The sequence below is a fragment of the Camelus dromedarius genome, chromosome 19 (assembly GCF_036321535.1).
Source record: "Camelus dromedarius isolate mCamDro1 chromosome 19, mCamDro1.pat, whole genome shotgun sequence".
Taxonomy (NCBI): domain Eukaryota; kingdom Metazoa; phylum Chordata; class Mammalia; order Artiodactyla; family Camelidae; genus Camelus; species Camelus dromedarius.
Genome location: NC_087454.1, coordinates 18,613,938 through 18,631,429, shown reverse-complemented (window position 1 = coordinate 18,631,429; position 17,492 = coordinate 18,613,938). Strand labels below are relative to the sequence as shown.

The window sequence follows — 17,492 nt, the reverse complement described above, 5'->3', positions numbered from 1 at the left end:
TATAGTCAGTTTAAATGTTTTAGAAATAACAGTGAGAAACACAGCTTGCCTTGTGCCAACTATTCATCCTCCAAATACCCACAAATAAGGGCGATAATTAATCACGGTTGTCGTCTTAATAGTTAAGTAGCCAAAGGGGTATTCCTGAGTGGAAGAGAATATTTAGCAAGCTGAGGGGCCTGGGTTTACTTTTCTGCATCTCCATGCTTTCCTTCAAGCTTTCTTCCATGCTTTCCTCTGTGTTTGAGCCATTTCTCCTTCCTTTAATTTTGTTCCTCCTTCCTTTAATTTTCTTCCTTTTTATCATTCAATCTTTCTTCCTTCCCTCTTTTGTCCTTTCTAACTCCTTCTCCTTCCCTCCCATTTCTTCTCTTCTCCTTCCAAATTCACCTTCTCTTCTTTCTTTCCTTCATGTTTTTACTCACTGTTTATTGCTTACTTCCAAAGGCAAAGCATCTTCAGTACTCAACCATTTCGATTCCATAGGTCTTGGTAACAGTGTGATTATGCCAGGACAAGGAATATTAGATTGAACAAGCCGACAAAGATATTTTATGCAGGACCTCTCCAACTCCAACAAATATGCCAACTCCATATTAACCAGCACATGCTCCTTTGGTTCCAATCACAGCACTATTAAGGAATAAGAAAGAAAAATGATCCTACCCCCCCCCCCAAAAAAAACCCAGAAAAGATGACCACAGATAATTTCCTGTCTCTGTTTTCTGAGCTGTATCTGAATCAAGGAGCAAGCAGGCAGCAGGTTGAATAGAAAACATGCACCCACTGATTTTTCTTTATTCCTTCTCTCCTTTGTAGCCCTCTCCACACGCACACAACTAGTTGGGTCAATAGCCAGACCATGAGAGCTGCAAATCTCAGTTCTTTCTGCATAAGTGAATGAATGTTCATTTCACAGTGAAGTCACATCTCAGAGAAAATGCTGTGCTTTCCAAAGTCCAAAGCCCAAAGCTGAGAAAATTATTAGAATCTTAGATTATGTTTTTTTGCTTGTTTTTTGTAGTGTGGCTGAAATAATGAAATTGAAAGAGTTGTCATCTGAAGATCTAAAGCCTTCCCCAATTTGGTCCAGGGTTTGGGAGATCCTCTGATTTAGTAAAAACAAACAAAAAGTCCCAAACTCCTTTCTTCAAAGCTCAATTAACAGAGGGCTGCTAAATATGGAATGCTTCTCCACCCAGTTCCTCAAGTGAAATATCTACACAGACTGATATAGTGAGAATAGAAATTCTATGCTTTCAAATCTTCTTTAGATTCCCTAGGTAATACTTTTGTTCAAAATATTTTAAAATTTCAAGGAAATCCTGCCTGGAGCACAGCAGATAAACATCCCAGAGAAGGCACTAAAGAAAGGAGCACTGAATGGCTTTGGAGGGAAATGATAATATCTGTATAAATAGAAGTTTATATGCTTTCAAAAGCTCCTTCTTAGCTATTTAGTATCATTCCTCAAATCCCTGTGTCAATCTTATCAGTAGTGCTATAGCATACTCTGAAAGTTAGAAAATTTGGTGGGTTTGCTCAGTCTGCCAACTGTACTCTACTTCTTTTGTCTGCTAGTGAAATTTTTCCTCCCCTAGACTGAACAAAAAATATCAGATTTCAAAAATTTAGTGGCCTTTTGAGGTTTTGGTCTGTATTCTTTGGGCACAAAACCCACAAGTGAGGAGGTGTGTAACTGCAACTGAGAAAATCTCAAAATATGGAAATAATCTTGAGAGCTTGAGAGCCCTTGGAACTTTTGTGCTGTGAATCCTGCCCACTGTGGTGTGGATTTTGATTCCTCAGCTTCTTCTGGGGCCAGTATCCCTGTGTGCCCCAAACAGAAAAACAAGGAGGGGCCATTATCCAATCTGACTTTTAGATTCTCATAGAAACCATTGTGAGAAAGGAAGGGACTTAGTGAAAACACTTTCTTAGGAAACAGCAGAGGCGTTTTCTTGGTCTAACCAGACTCATTTAGTCCAGGCCATCGCACTTAGCCTCCCTGCTCGTCGTTGAGCTTAGATTTTTCTCCCTGGAGGAAGGGCCATAGTATCTTTGAGACAGAACAGATCAGAACCTTCCAAACTCTGAAGCTCCCTCTCCTTATGCTGTCATCAGCCCTTCATTGCAGACTTTAGTTCTTGGCTCATGTTTCTCCTCTGGCACTTGCATCATCATTATCAGTGACTTTGACAAGGGTGTCTTCAAAGATTGCATCACTTGTGATCACCTCACACTGTATTAATTTTAAGTAACTGTTGGCAGGGGTTTAATAGAGTTTTACTGCCTATTTAGCAGGAATGTTGTTAATGGAATCTCTCTTCAGTTGAAATTAGAAATTTGAAAATAGAAACCTACTATGCTTCAGCCTTCAGGATTAAAGGGGCCTTTTTGTGTTTGGCCGCGTGGCCTAATGGATAAGGCGTCTGATTCCGGATCAGAAGATTGAGGGTTCGAGTCCCTTCGTGGTCGTTTCTTTATTGCTGAACAAGAAACTTAATCTTTCCCTTTGGCTTCTCATGTCTGACTGGAGAAAGAAACCTGAAATGAGTCAAGAGTCTTAAAAAAGCAAAATTAGTGTGCCGCCTAATTTCCAATACCTAGCGTTGTGTCATTGGCATCTAATAACTAAATAATACCTAGTAGTGAGGTGGTAATGCATGTATAATTACTGGTACCATAGTGACCCTGGATTTTCTGGCTCACAGTCCTTCTCTAGAACAGGTAGAGAGTGGCCAAGAAAAGGATAAGAAGGGGTAGAAAAGCCCACTGCAAAGATTTCTCTGGAGAAGGCTGGGTTTCGAAGAGCTTCTATCTAAGAGTTAGGAATATGTGTTTGGAGGGCTGGGAAGATACTAAGCCCTGAACAGGCATTTGCAAAATAGACCTTCATAGCGAGAATCTGATGCTTGCCAACTGAACTGTCCCAGCTCAGAAATCCAACTTTTCCTGAGAATTTACTCAAAGCTAATAAGTGGATTGTTTTCTCATCTTTCTATTATTTGCTTTCATTATAAGCACAGGACACCAAGATTTGAGAAAATCAGGCCACACCTGGCAGAGGGATCCTCCTTCCACACTCAGCATAGCTTCCTACTTAGAAAATCTGAACAAATTGTTACAAGTAAAGAGATTGAAACAGTAATCAAAAACCTCCCAAAAAAGAAAAAATCCAAGAGCACAGGCAAATTCAGCTAAGTTGCAGGGTGTAAGAGCAACACACACACACACACACACAATAGGTTATTTTTCCATACACTAGCAATGAGCAATCTGAAAAGAAAAAATTTAAAATTCCACTTACAATAATAGCATCTTTAAAAAAGTACCCAGAAAAAGTTTAAACTACTGGGTGAAAGACTTGTACACTGAAAATAACAAAACATGGCTAAAAGAAATGAAAGAAGAAAGATAGGAAAGTTCAGTGGGAAGCATCTCTGTTCCTCTGTTGTCTATATCATGACTCAAATATTAGAAGACTCAACAAAAATGTCTGTCAGTTTCTTTTTTCCCTCTGCTTTCCATCTTTCTTCCCTGATCTGGTTTTCAATGTTACTGAAAAATAGAACTCAAGGTGAACTTCCCCTTAATCCTGTGGTAGGCCTCTTTTTCTTGGTGAAGATTTAGGGTGGACTGTTCTCCCTCCTCCTTTTCTTCTCCTGTCTTGTCTTTCTTTTGCCAAAATAACCACCCTGTGTAGAACCAAGGTCTGTAGAGTAGAACTGGGGCAATGAAAAGGCAGTGCATTGGATCATGGTTTAATTGTTGTATGAGTAGGGAAATCAGGAGAAAATGAATAAAAAAGTGCAAGAAGGATTTGCTTACAGAGTAAAGAACACACATGGAAATACAGGGGATTTTACTCAAGGCCTTGTATGTGGAAGACACCTGCTTAACATTAAAAATCAGCTTGCCCTAGAAAGTCTTCATAAAAGATCAGAACCATATTTGGATGGTTTTGAGAAACCTGAAAGTTGGCAAGGGAAAGTGCTCTGAGAGAAAGTTCACCAATTTAAAAATTATTAAACTAGATCCTCTATGGCATTTCTGGTTCAATATCCTGGGACAGAAAAAGTCTATTAGGTAAAAACTAAGGAAATCTGAATTGACTCTGGACTTAGTTTTTTGAAATGTATCAATTTTAGTTCAAAATAAAAATATAAAAATTTTTATTTTATTAATTTGGCAAATGTATCATCCTACTGTAAGACGTTAATAATACGGGAAACTGAGTGCAGGGTATATGAGAACACTCTGTAATGTCCTCTCCATTTTCCTCCATGTCTGTAACTGTTAAAAAATTAAACTCTTTTTATAAAATAAAAATTATCTCTCTTTTAGACACACAAGAGAAGAGGGTGTTTAAAAGGATTTGGAGCAAAAGTTTTGCTACAGAGAGTGAATGCATATCTAGCAGGGCTCTTGTACCAATTAGTACCCACATTCAACACGAGAGTGACTTATAGGACTGATGCCACTGTTTAATTTCTATGACGATGTTTAAATAACATTCAACAGAGGCTAAAAGAAAATTATAAGTATGTGAATGGCAACATGCCCTGCACATATTCTCAGAGCTGCTTGCTCCAAATCAAAGCTGAAATCAGTAGTCTTTCGTGAATGTATATATATGTGTGTGTGTGTGTGAAGTTATGGGGAAGGTGAAAGAATCGACACCAGAAGCGGGTCGTGAATTCCGGGTCTTCAGACTCAGAGCCTGATGCAGGTGCAACCGAGCTACCCAGGAGTGTGACAGTTTCAGTGGAAATCTATTTAAATCGAAGACGTTTAATTACCTCGTAACTATTTCCCCCTCAGTCTTTCCCTTGTACTTTAAAGCCAAACACACTTGGGGGGAAAAAATCAATTGATGCCAGTGAAATGCCCAAGCAGGAAACCGCAGTTGGACTCTGTTTCTAAATTCAATGCTGCTTCCATATCAGGATACATCACCTTTCCAACATCTCCACTATCGGGGGGCTACTGCTCCAGAGGTATGCAACCACGGGTGAGCCCTTGAAAATGCTCAGCCTGTCTGCTGCTGCAAGAGGGTGCTAAACGGCCCGATTTGTCGCTCTTTGTTTCCGTCAAGTATTGTGAATGAATTACCCTCCTGTCTTAACGTTCACGCCTGGATCTACATTCCGTCCGCCGCATTCACAGAACGCGTCTTTGTATGCCCCCTTTTTGCGTCTTTTTGGCAGCTTCATGGGCAGAGGAGGACTTTTTAAAGAATGGAGAATCAGAAGACCAAACAGAAGGTTCGGTTCCAGAACGCTCCCTCCTGGTGGACTGGAACTGACAGTTCCAGTTGGCTAAAAGCAGTCCTTGATGAGGGACGAGGACTACGGAAAGACCTAAGGATATTTCGGTCCTGAATCCATTTCTCTTTTTCCTGCCGCATCTTTGAGACAGGACTCAATCCACAGGTTTCAGGAACAGAGGGCCTGATCATAGTAGTGGATTTTAGTTTGGCAACACCTTCACACAATGCTATAAATAAGTAAACTGAGATAGTGTAGGAGGCCACCTATTCAGGGGGGTGTAGCTCAGTGGTAGAGAGCGTGCTTAGCATGCACGAGGCCCTGGGTTCGATCCCCAGCACCTCCAGTTATTCTCTTCCCTTTCCTCCCTTCTGGCTGAATTCTCTGCTATCCTTTTTATTCTGCCACCCCCCACCCCACCCCACTCCCGCCCATGCAGACCTTAACTTATGTGTCCTTTGGTGCTTAATTATTTAACTATGGACTTTGACATTCCTTGAGACAACTCCCAGCTTGACTGCTTCAGCACAGGAAAGCCAGGACCAAGTGAAGTACAGAAGCTGTTCTCTCAGAATCGATGTCCTGAAAGCCAAGCACCAAGCACATCATACAAGCTCTATTCTCCTTTGCTGCATTTTTTCATTATTATTAAGAAACAGGGAAGAAAAAGACAGACTTCAAGAAAAGGTAGAAGGGGAGGAGCTTTGGGAAAATTCCCTTTAGATTACTCTCCCACCCCCCTGCACCCAATCCTATTTTTCCCTCAGCTGCGCTTCTGTCAACGGACAGACAGGCTTGAGAGAAAAATTTCCGTCCCGTTTTCCTTTCCCCACTCACTCCTACGCTTCCACCGCACACCAGACCTTGGTCAGTCCAATCACCATTCTTGGAGCGCTGTGCTTTTCTAGGTGAAGGGGTGTTTAGGATACTGTCCGTGGGAAACTCAAAGACTTCCAAGAAACTCAGAGACTTTCAAAAAAATATAGTTGAAAAAGTTATTTCCAGAATTGGAAAGAGCAGCCAGTCTCTCTCAAAGCCAGTCTTAGGCAAAAAGGCCGAGCCTTCCTGTGGCACAAGCACTTTTAAGCCCATTTCCCTTAGGAGGAAGAGAACATTCCGGTTACCTGTATCTCTAGGGGGAGCAGAGAAGACAGAGGCAACGCGGGTGCAAATTACCTCCGGGGCCATCCAAATAGTAGGCATCCAAAAAGACCTAGTCGCAAGTCTTCTTTCCCTCTTTCCTCTTCTAGTTCCTTCTTTCTGATCGCAACCACCTGCCTCCTCCTATCCTTCCTCCCCCCCTTTTTTTTTGGAGGGGGAGTTATCTTCACTAGTTTGTTGTCTGTTTTATTTTAATTTAAAAATTTAAATTTGTTATTGAAGTATAGTCAGTTTACAATGTTGTGTCAATTTCTGGTGGACAGCATAATAATTTAGTCATAAAGGTACATACATGTATTCCTTTCCAGATTATTTCTCATTATAGGTTACTATAAGATATTGAACATAGTTACTTAGGCTATACAGGAGAAACTTGGTTCTTTAAAAAAATCTATTCATATGTAGTATTAGTATCTGCAAATCTTGAACCCCCAATTTATCCCTTCCCACACCCTTTCCCCTCTGGTAACCATAAGTTTGTTTTCTGTCTGTGAGTCTGTTTCTGTTTTGTAAATAAATTAATTTGTGTCTTCTTTCTAGATTCCACATATGAGTGATATCATATGATATTTTTCCTTTGCTTTCTGGCTTACTTCACTTAGACAATCTCCAGGTCCATCCACGTTGCTGCAAATGGTGTTATTTCATTCATTGTGTTTTTTGTAGTTTTGTTTTTGTTAAATATACGCAACTTATTTATCTATTCTTCTTTCCACCAGAATGCTTTTGGCCACATCTTTGTCTGGAACTTCGGTGTAATGTTACATGACATGTTATTAATTCATTTAATGATTTAAGGACAGAAAAGTAAAGTTTAGTGAGGAAATGTAGAAGGTAAGGAATTTAAATCTGCTGTTTGCCAGCGTTCCTGAGATTTTCAGTTAGATGTTTTGATTGAGGAGATGGTGGGGAGTTAGTGGGTGTCTTCTAGTATGTGCTTTGTGTAAATTTCCTATAGAAGTCGATTTAATATGGAATAAAAATTACTGTGCTGTTAAAACCCAAGATCTAACCTTTAAAATCCTTTGGTCACTTGCTCATCTATGCTATTCCGGCAAGCGTGAGCCAGGCTCTCCAGTCTTCCAGATCATGTTTTAGACCTTTGCATGGCAAAAATTTTGCTAAGTGCCACCTTACTTTTGTCCAACGTCCACCCACTCATTCACCAAGAAATACCTGGGACTTGGTACCCAGCATTTCTGTGGCTTATCTCCGATTCTCGGCGGCGGAGGCAGGAGGTGGGAGGAGGGGGGAGTAGGTGGAGCTGGGAAAAGAAAGACTTGAGGAAATCCATGGGAAGCTTTTCTGTTCCTCCGTCTCAGACGACCCATTGCTCAAAAAAACTATGGAAACTTCGAGGAACTGCTTATTTTTTCTTATTTCCGATCTTCTTTCCCCCTGCTATTTAGGAATCCTGCCAAATGGAACCCAAAGTGAATGGATCCCTCAATCTGGCTGCAGACTCCATGTTTCTGGCGGAGGAGATGCTGATGAGTGTAGTTTTTTCTTTTCGTCTCTTTCTTCTTTCTTCCTTCCGTGAACGCCCGCGTATTGGGTGGCACCAAGGTCCATGGAGTAGAAATGGTGTAATATTGAAGAGAATCCATTGGACTGCACATTTTTGTTAAATGGAAGCAGAAGAAACAAGACAAAATGTATGAGAAAAGAAAAATGAAAGTTACAGATGAAGAAAAGAGACGCAGATGGAGGAGCCGGGGGTTGAACCCGGGGCCTCGTACATGCGAAGCACGCGCTCTACCACTGAGCTACACCCCCTGATGCTGGGGGTATCTTGGGGATTTGTTTTGAGATTGTTGCCTTCATCTTCTGACAGAGAAAGTCCACTGGGTTAAAGTCCAGCACTTGTGAAATTACTAAACTAGATATTGTCTAGCTGCTTCACCAAGACTATGGTCCGACTGGTAGTTTTTGATTCTGGGACTTTCCCACTTCTGTTAGCCTCCTCCAAGATCCATTTACAAGCAAACTACGTGAAAATTACTTTCTTTCACTAGGAAAATTTCCAGGAAAAAATCGCAAATTTCCAACACAAATCTTCAGCAGTACCGGCTCAGATGAAGTGCTTCCCAGATCAGAGGCAGCCAAATTCAACACCACACCATGTTGAGTTGGGTGCCCGGCCAACGGGCATTTTCCAGCTGATTCTTACTGTTCACTCATGTATCACCACATGTTCTGAGATTGTCCTCTGTTCTGGTTCCAAATCTCCTCACTTCTTGACGGTTATGTCCACAAAGGATTTCAGGGGGGAAATAAAAAGACCTTTAAAATTCCATCAACTTAAAAAAAACTGACTTTTTTTTATAGGCTGGGGGAATGAAAGAGCAAACACAGGGCAGCGAAGCAAGATTGGGGAGCCTAGCAAACTGTCAAACTGCTTTCCCTGGGAGAATCCATGATCACAATGGGAAAGCCTTCTACAGATATAGATACTTGGTGGGGAAAGGGGGAGAACCAAAGAGCCCTGGAATTCTTCAGAGTCTCATCTATGAATATGAAAATTTTAGGAGGTCCTAGATATCACAAAGCAGATAGTATTGTCTGGCCGAGAAAGAGCAGAGATAATGGCTGTTTCCTCACTGGGATGCTTTCCACTTGCATAAGGCCAATGACCTCCCTGAAGAGTCAGAATCCTCATACTGCTTCTCTATCAGGATCTCCCATATAATGTTGATGGAAGTAATCCAGTAAGTTTTTCATCGAATGGCTTGAAATACTGAACATAAGTGTTTATCGGTGAAGGCAGAAAAGATTAAAGGCATGTAATTCTGTTTCTTCTCCCTTAGTCTTCTAAGCCCTTTTCTTGAGAAAGAGAATTCAGAAGCATTTGTATTAGGGTGACATATTACAGAAAGGAGAATTTGTTTTGACATAAACTGTGGGCTTTTCAAATTATGGGGAGAAATTCCTGATTTTAGTCTAGATCTTTAAAGTTCTTCCAGCTGAATTGTGTTGACCAAATCTACTTTCTTTGACACTAATAATTTTTCCACTTTCAAGTTTGGAAAGCCCAGCATTCCTCGAGAAATACTCTTCTCTTGTTCTTGGGCTTTGAAAAAGTTGGAGTTGATATCCTGCCATACTTGGCAATTAGTTTCAACTACCAGCAACAATGGGTGTGGAAGGGAAGCAGGAGGAGGAAAAGTCAGTGGGCAGGTTTTCTGTTCCTCAGTCTTCAGTCTTTTAATTGACATGGGCCCAGATGAGAATACAAAAGGATCTGTTAACAAAAGTCTGTTAACAAAAATTGACTGTGAGCCTCTTTTCCTTTCCTCTCCATCTTTCTTTTTCTTTCCTGTTCCTTGGTAAACTGTGATATGGAATAATAGGGGCATGGGCTCACTCTACTTCCTTCCTTTTTTTTTTTTTTTTTTCTGTTTTCCTTTTCTTTCTTTTTTTAATTGACATATCATCAGTTTACAATGTTGCATCAATTTCTGGTGTACAGCATAATGTTTCAGTCATACATATACATACATATATTTTTTTCATATTCTTTTTCATTATAAGTTACTAAAAGATATTGAATATCATTCCCTGTGCTATACCAGAGAAACTTGTTCATCTATTTTATATGTAATAGTATCTGCAAATCTCGAACTCCCTTCACTCCCCCTTACCCTCCTGTAACCATAAGTTTGTTTTCTATGTCTGTGATTCTGTTTCTGTCTTGTAAATAAGTTCATTTCTCTTATTTTTTGTTTTTAGATGCCACATATGAGTGATATCATATGGTATTTTTCTTTCTCTTTCTGGCTTACTTCACTTAGAATAACAATCTCTGGGTCCATCCATGTTGCTGCAAATGGCATTATTTTATTATTTTTTAAGGCTGAGTAGTATTCCATTGTAAAAATATACCACAACTTCTTTATCCAGACATCTGTTGATAGACATTTAGGTTGTTTCCATATTTTGGCTATTGTAAATAGTGCTGCTATGAACATGGAGAGTACATTTATCTTTTCGAGTTAAAGCTCCCTCTGGATATATGCCTAGGAGTGGGATTGCTGGATCATACAGTAAGTCTATTTTTAGTTTTTTTTTCTTATTTCCTCTTACCATACTTGTGCTGATGCAGTGAGTTTGGTAGATGCCAGAGGCATAGAGTTGAAATAGATCAGCTTAAAGGCAATCTTTTGGGTAATGGATTTGCTGTGGATGTGAGCAGGGGAAAAAAATGACAAGAGAAAAATTTTAATGGGGAAATTTGGATGTGTTTCTAAATACAGCATTGATGAGGAAAGGGAAAGACAATAATGGAATCCAAGATGGCCTGGACTTTCATGCATGCTTAGCCTGCACTTTACCAGTGAGCTACATGACCAGGTGAACCCTATATTTCAGTATATCTTCTGTAACTGATGATCACCCTGATTTTTGTTGAGGAGTCACTTTTCCTTTTCCTCTACGTTATTTTGACTTATATATGGAAGCCAGCTGGAACTTGGCCTTCTCCAAAAAGGTCTTTAGAGGATGTTAGTGTGTTCCTCCTCTTCTCACATCCTGCTGTTGGCTTCGGCTGGCTCATGAAAAGCAGGGCATTGAGGGGGCAAATCTAGAGTGGCAATAGAATGAGAAAGTCTTAAATGGATACAATCCAGTGATGTTTTTCTCTGTCTTAATCTAGATAGGAAGGCAAATTTGGAGATTCTTTTCAAGGATCAGCTAGATAAATAAAACAATGAATTTAATGATGAAAGGCAAGGGAGAAATTTGATAGAACATGTTAGAATAATCCAAGATTTGGACTCTTATTGGAGACCAATACTTAGGACTTAGAAAATTTGCAGGTAGATTGGATTATGCAGATGGTGATGCCTTTCACAAAGCTAGTAAAAATAGAAGAGGTAGAGTTCTGTTTGTTGTTGTTTTTATCAGTTTTTAAATTTATTTTTGTGTTGGGAGCATAAAGTGGGGCAATAAATGGGAAACATTGATTTTGGATTTGGAAATGACATATTTTAAATGTTTACAAGATAGCCTCTTGAGGATGTCTACCTACACACATTATAATCTGAGTCTCAAATTCTGCAGCCATCGCTGAACCCCTAGTTTGGCTATTCATGTGGCTAGGAGTAGAAGGCCTCTGAAGAGTGAGTCGAGTGAGGACTTCAGTTTATTCATTAAGACTAGTAGATAGGAGGTTATTATTAGTATACGTGAAAAACAAAGAAATGAGATTGCTCCTAGGCTGACCATATTCTTTTTTGGTTTATACTGGTTATTGTTATGGCCCTAAAATTCCCTTAGAAGACCAATAGAAGTCCCATTTTCTGCCATCATCCTCCAAGTAAAGTGACTATCTCTGCAGGAATTGCATTTCTCTTGAGCAGTCTGTAAAAGGAAACAGCATAAATTCCCAGTCCCCAAAGGACAACCTTTGAACAGAAATACTGTCCATGAGATCTGGTTTATTGAAAGGGAATATTTCTTGCCTCCACAGTACACATCTGCTGCTGAGCATCTGATTCTCAACTTTTTGAGAATTCAGTGGAAAGGATAGGGAAGAAACAAGGAGGTGGCTGGCTTTTAGAAGCCAAGATCTCTCCATTACTTGAATTTATCTAAAAGCCAAGTGTTCTCTGCAGTAAAGATGAACATCACTGTGTCTCCAAAATTAAAGCAGGTTGGCAGTGGGGTTTTCCTTACTTTTCTTTTTCCAGGCTCTTCCTAAAGAAACAAAACCCTTATTTAAATTCATGCATTCTATTCCAGGTATGTGATAAAGATTCATGAATAGTTGTGTGTCTAAGGCATTTGGTTTACAGTCCAAAGTGTTTTTCCAGGAATGGTTGGAATCCTGCTCCCAGCATCCTAATTTTTCCCATGGCTAGTGTCTTTAGGATTAGTTATTCTGGCTAAGAAATTGCTCATAGGTTTCTTTTTCTTTTTCATTTTTTTCCCGCCCATCTTACTTTGGATCTTCTTTCTCTTAAGTAGTACTGTGAAATGGTAGTCCAGGTTAAAAAGCTGGTTAAATTGGTGGCATTCACAAATGGTAAATAAGCCTGTATTTTTCTTCTCTTTTTTCTTCCTTATGCTGTCACAGCAATGAGGAATACTTTCCATACGAGCAGGAAAAAAAAGTAATGAAAAGTGGAAAAGTAGGAAAGCAGATCCCATAAAACTGAAGAAACATGAAAGTAAAACACCACAAACACCTCTGGAGGTGCCGGGGATCGAACCCGGGGCCTCATACATGCAAAGCATGCGCTCTACCACTGAGCTACACCCCCGCGTAACAAATCCTTTTTTTTTTTCAACATGTTAGGAAATATACCCATTTTCTGTATTCTATGGCAAAGCTATTTTCTTTTGTCAGAACATTTATTCCGTTAACTCCATTATTTCTACAATTTTTAAATTAGATTTTTTTTGGTGATGGCTAAGCTCAGGAACGACACATTTTAAACCCAAGTTGTTACCATTCCTGCTCTTAGTTTCTTTTCAGCGCAGTCAGTTCTGTCCAAGGTCTTCTCACCTGGGCCGAAAAACTATGTTGAAGAGTAGACGGAAGAGCATGAAAGAAAGGAAACAGCTCACTAGAAATCATCACCAGGACAGAAAGCTGATCTGACATAAACAAAAATTAATCTATTTCTCAGCGTCTTTGAAGATTATGGAAGAACGAACGAAAAGAAGAGAGAAATAAGGGACCCTAGGACTTTTTTTTTTTTTTTTTTAATGTCTATTATTTTTCTGAGCTGGGTCAGAGGAGCAGAAAGGCTTTCCGGTGAATCCCTATCACTTTTGTTTTGTCTCTCTCCTCCACCTACCACTCCAGTCTGCCAGGAATTGGATCCAAGAAGCATACATGTTAGACAGAATCACAACTTTTTGGATGAATGAGTATATTGGACAGTTAAACAGCAACACTTGCAGAATCTGAAATGTTCTAAAAATCGGTTGAAAACAATCTCAACTTTTAAAAGTAAATGTCAAGAAGTTTTACCCTTAACTAGCCGAAATAGCTCAGTTGGGAGAGCGTTAGACTGAAGATCTAAAGGCCCCGGGTTTCGGCAGGTTGTTTTAGTCAACATTCGGGAGGATGAGCAATTTCGGCAACCACCTGCAACCACCTGGACAATAATATCTTCGAATTCGTATCTTGTAATTGTCCAATGGAACAGCGGAGCGTCGCACATGAGCATGGGAAACACATGCAGCGTGTCTGGCGTTCCTTGCTTCTTGCTTCTCCCTTATGTATGCAGCGATTGCAATGCCCTGTGAATTTTGATGTGCAAAATAAAGATGTACAGTACAGTTCATGCTTATAATTTACAATGTTACTTTTACTTAATTACAATGACATTAAATAGCAACTTAAAAAATACCATAACAGGTCAAGAGAAGAGGAAGAAAGAAGAAAGCTAAATTTATATTTCACTATCTTTACTGGCACCTTCCCCCTGTTTTTTGAACAAGGGCCCCTAGTTTGCATTTTTCACTGATCCCATGAATTGTGGAGGTACTGGGGATTGTCCCTGACCAACATAAAGTCAACATTTATTTTATGCTTTCACAAATTTTGGAGGTTATGTATATCCGTCTCCACACCCACACCCAGTCTCTCCACACACCTTTCATTGAATTATCTCAAGAACACTAGTGAATATTTTATTAAAATCCATGCCACAGTCTATATTCCATCTCTGAATTTCAATTAGTTGTTCTTAACTCTACATGAAATTAGGATTGGAATATCTGAGATAACATTGCAAGGAAAATACCAAGGGAAGATGCAGTTTGTGTTTCCAAAAAGAAACATCAAGAAAATAAGGTAGTGTACTAAAATCACAGTTCTGTTCTTTGCTGTCTCAGTATAGTCCTGCGTTGTGCTAACGTACCCATATCAGTTCCATTTTGTTTCCAAAGCCTTTGGAAACCACCTGTGACATCCAAAATTGGAGGGTGGTGACAGGCAGACTGTAGGAAACATTCTGCCGAATTTTAAGACAGCAAAACAGGTGCTTGGTGGGACAGATAAGCTCTCAACTACAGAAGGTGGAAAGGCTCCGCTGGGATTCGAACCCAGGATCTCCTGTTTACTAGACAGGCGCTTTAACCAACTAAGCCACGGAGCCCGCAGAAGAACCCCAATTTGGTTTTCTTTTGTCAGAGAATGATTTTGTACTGATGTATTTCGGAATAGTGCTTGGAACGAGAACTATATATTCATTTCTTAAAAAAGAAGAAGAAGAAGAAATTACTCCTTTCTTGCACTTTCATTCCCTTGGCTTTTTACTGGGGTCAGAGCCATTCTGTGAATTACAGCTTTGACCCAAGCGTTATTCATCAGTCTTCTTTTCCTTTTGCGCCACATGACCTCACTGTATTTGGTTGATGTGGAGCCTTAGGGAAACTTAGGCAGAAAAATTCAAGCAAGATAGAAAGGCAGGGACTATGCGCAGATTTCCTCAGAAAGCACGGGGACACTGATTTTGGTAAACTGCAAGGAGATCAATATTCTGAATGGATCATTTTCTCCAGGGGACGAAACTAGCAAAACCATAAAATCTTTGGACTCTACCTCATCCACTTATTTAATGAACTGGTGTCTGGATAGCCATAGCATTCTTGTGAGAGGTGGTGGATTTATTTATTTCTTGAATTAGGCTTACCTACTTATTTTTAGAGGAGGTACAGGGGATTGAACCCAGGAGTTCATGCATGCTATCTACCAGTTGAGCTGTATCTTCCCCTTCAAGTGGGGGTATTACGCAGCATCTCCCCACGGAGACAGAACTGAGATCTACAGGCTTCAATGTCTGGTTACTGCACTTAGTTGCTCTCACTGGCATCTGGAAGATAAGAAGGGAGTGGAAGAAAATGAGTGGGCAGGCTTTTTGCTTCTCAGCTAGCAACCTGTTTCTTGAGAAAGGCGCAGTTGAGAAAACAGGAGTAGGAACTTGTTCACTGTCCTATTTTTTTCCTCTTTCCATTCTTGCCCCCCTACTCCCTACTGCTCAATTCTTTTGCAAATGAATCATGAACTGGCTCATTAATGTGGATTGGGCCTGTTTGCTGTGCTCAGTGAACAATATCTTCCTTTGTTCCAGTCAACCTAGTCTTCCTTGTTCTGAGACAATTAGGTTAGGCATGGGCTCCAAAGCCCTCAGAGTAGAAATGCTTGAGTGCTTAAGGCAACCAACTCAATTAGATAACTAGTCTCCCTTGAGTGTAAGCAGGGAAAGATGAGTAAAGAAATGCAAAAGCGAAAAAAAAAGAGAAGACAGAAAAGAGAGGAAAAAAGAGCTGTGAAGAAGTGCATGCATGGAGTTATGGAAGATTAAACCTAGGGCATCTTCCATGCTCTGTAATCTCACCACAACTCACCTACATCCACCCAGACAGGTGGCTGCTGAGAAAAAGTTGGTGACTAATTATTTTCCTTTACAAGATGGCCTTGAGGACCTCATATTTGGCAGAACAGAGGTTAGTTTGTTTAGCTCCTTTATTTCTGAAACTTCTATCTGAATCTGGTCTTGTGGTGATATCAGGGGAAGGAGCATTGCAGGCTAGATGAAAAGATACAGTTACACATGGTCTTCCCAAAGTTGGCCGACTCGGAGGCCTGCTTGCCAAGGGATTGCCTGAGTGGCAGCTCCATTTGCCAAAAGAGAGAGGCTCATTATGGACCATACCCTTGTGTCTTCAAATGCTCACTCCCTCAATTTTTTCCCCTCTGCCTACACAGACTGCGAGACAAATGAAAAACACAATGCAGAGGGATGAAGAGTAGTAGGCTTCCTCAAGACTTTAACTGTATGTGGTGAAATTGGAAAGAGAGAAAGGGAGGAATTCACAATACTTACCGGGAAATGAAACATCACTTTGCAGTCCAGCAATACGATCTGCAAACCTTGCAGTGACATTTTCTAGTGGATGCTATAGCTCTTGGCCTGGATGCTTAAAGGATTGGAAGACAGAAAGAGAGAAGCTATGAATGCTGTACTCCTAGCATTCATAGCTTTTCTTCTCAATGGAGTTTTATCTGCAATGAAGAGAATGCAAAGGAGATTTGCAACTAGGACAAGATTTCTCAACAAGTTAGTTGAATATATGTGCCGTGGCTGGACCTTTAGATTCTGACAGCTCAACAGGTAAACTTAGGATTTTCTGACTGGGGGAAACAAAATTTGAACCCATAGGGGTTCAGGTTCTGTGTGTTTGAATTTATTCTCCAGTTATTTCTAACTGGCAGAAGGCTACTGAGGTCTGGCCTGCTTAATGTTCTGAGTGTTCACAATGGGATCTTCTAGTGGCTGGATATATATGGTAGTTAGTATCTGCAAAGCCCAAACTCCCCAGTTATCCCTCCACCCCTAGTCTTATTTTTAGAATCAACCATTGATATTTCTCCCAATGTCCTCAAGTCTCAATCAACTGTTCTCACCAAAAGACTAACAATTTTAAACAAGTATCTTTTATCTAGACATATTCCTTTAGCTACTACAAGTAAACATTACTTAATTACCTTGCCACAGTAAATGATTTCCTTGCCTGGCTAACAAAGAAGCCAATCATAAACTGACTTGGTTGCAACCTGATTTTCATTAAAAATTTTTGTGTGTGAAGAAATTTTGTTGTGATGAGATATACCATTTCAAACTTTCAAATTTTCAAGTTTTTGTGACAGTTGCCTCCTGTTAGTTGGAATATTGTGACGAGTGTTAGTTTGGTAATGTTCTTGTATATTGTATTCTTTCAGCAAATTTATAGCATTATTGGATTCCATTTCTCAGTATTTTGGGAGATTATGAGAGATGAAACATCAAAAAGAAGAGATAAGTAAGGGAGCCCCTAAAATATTCCCTTAGGTTCCCTTAGTTTCTGAGCCATGTCTGGGTCAAGTGACAGGATGCAGAGGAGCAGAAAGGCTTTCCATTGAGTCCTTCACTATCATCTCTCTTCAAAATCTCCTTTTTCACCTGTCCTTTCCACGCTGCCGGGAGTTGTATCCATTTGGCATGCATGGGAGACAAATTATTCGAAGTCTTTCTGGGCGGGCAAATATAAGAATAACCAGACAGCCAC

At 40.1% G+C, this 17,492-nt stretch overlaps 4 non-coding genes across 4 annotated transcripts; 1 reads left to right on the top strand and 3 right to left on the bottom strand.

The window, feature by feature from the left end:
* The first annotated feature begins 2,405 nt into the window (after nucleotides 1-2,405).
* TRNAR-CCG (transfer RNA arginine (anticodon CCG)) lies at nucleotides 2,406-2,478 on the top strand. Its single transcript has one exon. It is a non-coding gene; the product is annotated as a tRNA-Arg (tRNA).
* Nucleotides 2,479-8,135: 5,657 nt separating this feature from the next.
* TRNAA-CGC (transfer RNA alanine (anticodon CGC)) lies at nucleotides 8,136-8,207 on the bottom strand. The gene has a single exon. It is a non-coding gene; the product is annotated as a tRNA-Ala (tRNA).
* A 4,412-nt stretch (nucleotides 8,208-12,619) lies between these two features.
* TRNAA-UGC (transfer RNA alanine (anticodon UGC)) lies at nucleotides 12,620-12,691 on the bottom strand. The gene has a single exon. It is a non-coding gene; the product is annotated as a tRNA-Ala (tRNA).
* Nucleotides 12,692-14,465: 1,774 nt separating this feature from the next.
* TRNAT-AGU (transfer RNA threonine (anticodon AGU)) lies at nucleotides 14,466-14,539 on the bottom strand. Its single transcript has one exon. It is a non-coding gene; the product is annotated as a tRNA-Thr (tRNA).
* Nucleotides 14,540-17,492: the final 2,953 nt, after the last annotated feature.